The sequence below is a fragment of the Gymnoscopelus braueri genome (genome assembly GCF_963280865.1).
Source record: "Gymnoscopelus braueri genome assembly, chromosome: 22".
NCBI lineage: Eukaryota > Metazoa > Chordata > Actinopteri > Myctophiformes > Myctophidae > Gymnoscopelus > Gymnoscopelus braueri.
In genome coordinates, this window is record NC_137624.1 from 20,537,779 (window position 1) to 20,542,030 (window position 4,252).

The following is a 4,252-nucleotide window of genomic DNA, read 5'->3' on the forward strand; positions in this document are numbered from 1 at the left end:
AACATTTGTGCAAATATTTGAATAACAAAATATTTTGAGATGGGGGTCGCAAAATACATATGATTTTGGTGGTCCTTGACATGAAAAGGTTTGAAAACCACTGATATGGAAACATACGTTTTTCAGAAAACTGTACACATTTGTAGAATCCCCAGAAGCAAAGATTTGAGTTACAAATGTTCGCTTAAATATATATATATATTGCCAGTAACTACTTTCAGGAAGCACACATGCCGTCAAAGGTGTTCATTATGGTTCTGTCTGAACTGACCATATAGAATGTGTGTGATTCGTCCAACAACATGCTCAGTAAGGTATGAAATAGGTAAACACACACATGCAGTTAATGCACAATGTACCAGTACACAGGCCCTCAATGATATGCATAGTAATAGTAGCACATAAAGGTGCATGTTCAATGGGATTCTCAGACTAATTACATACGTAGTAGACGTCCCTGTCTGCATGTTAGACAGAGGATCAATACCCAACATGTGAGCCTGGCCTGTGCTGTGGGGGGATATTCCAAAACTAATTAGTGTTTTAAAGATAATAAAACATGAATATAAAGATGTTCGTAAAAAAGTGTCATGGCATTTTTCTTTAAAACCTTTAAAATGGGTTTTCATTGTGATAAAACCGATAAATAGGTCCATGTGAACCACTGACATAGAGAAATACTTACAGCACAGTCAAGTTTTGCACATGAACTTCTACCTCCCAGTGGAATCAACAGCAACAGAAAGTGAATGAGGAAACAGGATGCTTAGGACTACACAGCTGGATGGCTGATCAGGGCTTGGTTTTGATGAGGAGTTGCCACCCCCTACTGGTAGATAACACAAACAGCATGCAAATGTCTGTTTTAGGGTTTTAAGGATCTTCATGAGGTGTGTTGGAAAAAGCACTCAAATGTTTTACTTAAGTAAAAGTATCAATACTGCAATGTAGAAGTACTCTGTTACAAGTAAAAGTCAGATATTCAAAAATTACTTAGTATTACTTAGTAAGTATTGATATCAAAATGTACTTAAAGTACCAAAAGTAAAAGTGTTTTTAAAATGTTTGAAAATAGCAGATCTACAAGCTTGTAGTTGTGAGCTTGTAGATCGGCTATTTTCAAATAACCTAGGTATAAAATAGGGCTAAAGTGATCAATATATGTTTTATAATGTCATAATTTAATTAAATTACATTTAATTCATCTGCAAAGTAACTAGTAACTAAAGTTTTCAAATAATTGTAGTGGAGTAAAAGTACAATATTTGCCTCTGAGAAGTAGTGGAGTAAAAGTAAAAGTATAAACAATTGGAAATACTCTATTTAAGTTAAAGTACCTCAAAATTGTACTTAAGTACAGTACTTGAGAGTAAATGTACTTACCACTGGTGTTGGATAGATATTTACCAATACACACCAGCTCATTTATATACGTATAGTTTGTGTTATGGAGGTGGATGTGTGTATCCTGAACAGACAGTGGACTGAGACATGCGACTCCTGAGGAGGGGTCATCACCATGCTGGCCTGTGATGGACATTTTCGTCAAGCTCTATTTTTGCCACGGACATACAAAAGGAGCTCCCTCTCCAGTGAACTCATAATGTGCCATAATGTCTATGCCGATGTGCTACACGTTTTTAAAACTATAGTATTTCTGCATTAATCAAATCAGTGTCCTACCTATTCTGATGAAAACCTGGACATTCGCAAGTCAGCCACTGTATACAGACATCAACGCAGCATGGCCCATTCTATTCTACATTTGGGATTTCAATAGGTCTGACCGTATTAGTGCAGTCAGTGCTTTCATTGCACATTAACAAAAACGAAATCATACGTTTTTCATTAAAGATTTGCCGTGGATATGGACAACTCTCACCATCACCATGGACACATTTGTCCACTACGGACACATTGATGAACCCTGCTCCCAAGTCTTTATTGTAGATTTAGCTCGATCCTATTCTGCTTCTCAGTTTGTTTGCAGTTAGAAGTATTATGCAGAGGTACGTACAACTATATAGTTATAGTATAAGTCTGATCACAAAAATCCAGCTCATTGGCACAAGCAATTTTTTTTATTGTAAAAGGGAAAAAAAGAATTACTATGTACAGTACATAAAAAAACATGGGCTCAGTCACAAATCTTTTTTTTTGTCCTTTTTCTTTTCAGAGTTCTTTCCACAAGTCCAGTTATATACACAACAGGATAATCTACATATTATCATAACATTCCTGTACAGCATCCGAAAGAATACAAATAAAAACACATTACAACCATAAATCATTGTTATCATCATCATAATTATCATCACTGTTGTTAATATTGATCCTAAACCAGTAGGTATCCTCTCGGTCTGAAAACACTGAAAATGTGTTTTGTGTAAGTATACGGTTAACAGCAATTAATGTTTTTTTTTTGCTGACTGAAGTGAAGGGCCTAAGTGGAAAGTTATCACGTGTCTTCCAGGTTTATAAATACTTGTCTATTATCAGTTTACAGCTGACAATTTGTTTTCAATGATATATAGTATCATTTAATTGTTTGACTCTGCATTAGCTGTTTATAACGGTGGCGAAGAAAGAAAGAGAGAATAAAAAGAGGTAGAGAGGAGGAAACGAAGAGCCAAACATCTCTTGAGACAGTGGTCCTCAAACCTTTTAATTTCAAGGACCCCCAGCTTGGTATGCATTAGGCCACGAGCCCCCATAACTCTTCAGACTGTCAGACTTGTACACTCTCATCTGCAGGCCTACACTCTCGCAGAACAGACCTGTAAGGGTCCTTTTGGCTTCTAACCATCCATATTATAGCTGGGGACTCCCCTGGAACCCAGTCAAGGACCCCTGGGGGTCCCCGGACCCCACTTTGAGAACCACTGCTCTAACATCTTCTAAACGGGTGTCTGTTCTGGATGGGGTCTCAGCCCTTCTTCCTGATTGGCTGAAATGATTGCATAGATCCGAGAGTGGACTCTAGCGCCCTCTCAGGCCTACGTACACAAATCGTTGCTGTCAGGCAGAAACCTCTCATCTCCATTTCTTTGACTTTTTATGTTTTTTTCTTCGTAAATGAATGCCCTACTTCGTCATACGACAGTTTCACACAAAAGTAGCATTCTAAAAGTAGCCGATCTACAAGCTCAAAAGGCGTCGCATCGAGACGCGTTCTGAGTGTATAGATCGATTTCTTTTTGCCATTTTGGGATTTGAATCCTGAAAAGTAACAGTTTTGGACATGTGAGGTTTCCACCCGACAGACGACGAAATCCTCAGTATTCATTCATAAATGTTTTAACCCTCAGCACCATGGGTACCAAATGAACCCTGAGGATCTTCCTGTGTAGCTACTATACATACAGTACAGAGTACAGCATTGCATTAACACACAACAATCATCATCGTTAAATGCCGCAGAATATCAATGATTACCGTTGAGTCGATCATTCTTGCTCTACGTCTGCTGACACACGTTCAATGCATACAACCAAAGGTTTACTCTAGCTGTGACATATTTGGGAAAAGCCTTTTCCTTCAGATATTTCTCAGTCTACAAATCTTTCAAGAGAATTCACTGAATTGAATTATTTTCATTGAATAATCTTTTTCTTTTAAACCATAAATTAGTTTGCATTATGTTCTTTCTAAATAAACTAATGGTGTTAAAGCAATAGTTCACTTTAAGGTAACTAATAATTATGATTTACCCATAGCTTGTAACATGCATTAGTATCAAATGGGTTTTGAATAAATAATGGCTGACCGGGGTTTCACATTGAAGTAATAAATTCTCTTCCAACAGACAGGCAATCCTGGTTTTAACGTTAAATCATGAACCACAGCTAAGCAATTTATTCTTTAGTATTTTTCAATAAACAATTTTGGCACTCGCAAATGGTGTCAAGTGATTCATGTGAGAGACAACAATATTGTAGGTGAAAAGTGAAATATTGCTTCAACTAAATTCAAGCAGAACATAATCCGTCAATCAGTGGTTCTCAAACTTTTTTTGAATTTCAAGGACCCCCTCGAATCTGAGATTGTACAAGTGGAACATTTGGTTCCATTTGTACAATCTCAGAGTTAGAGACCTGTAAGGGTCCATTCGGGACCCCTGAGGGTCCCCAGACCCCACTTTGAGAACCACTGCCATATATGTTGAAAAGTGCCACTGTGTCTCCTTTTACACAGTTTACACAGTAAAATCCAGAGTGTTCATTTAGCACAGAGTATAAAATTAAGGGTAGTT

At 37.3% G+C, this 4,252-nt stretch overlaps 1 protein-coding gene across 3 annotated transcripts in view; it reads right to left on the reverse strand.

The window, feature by feature from the left end:
- Positions 1–2,083: 2,083 nt before the first annotated feature.
- sh2d3ca (SH2 domain containing 3Ca) overlaps positions 2,084–4,252 on the reverse strand; it is a 63,665-nt gene continuing 61,496 nt past the window's right edge. For all 3 annotated transcript variants that reach the window (XM_080419582.1, XM_080419581.1, XM_080419583.1), the window contains one exon: positions 2,084–4,252. This exon is cut by the window's right edge and continues 1,827 nt beyond it. The gene's annotated coding sequence lies outside the window, so the exon portion shown is untranslated.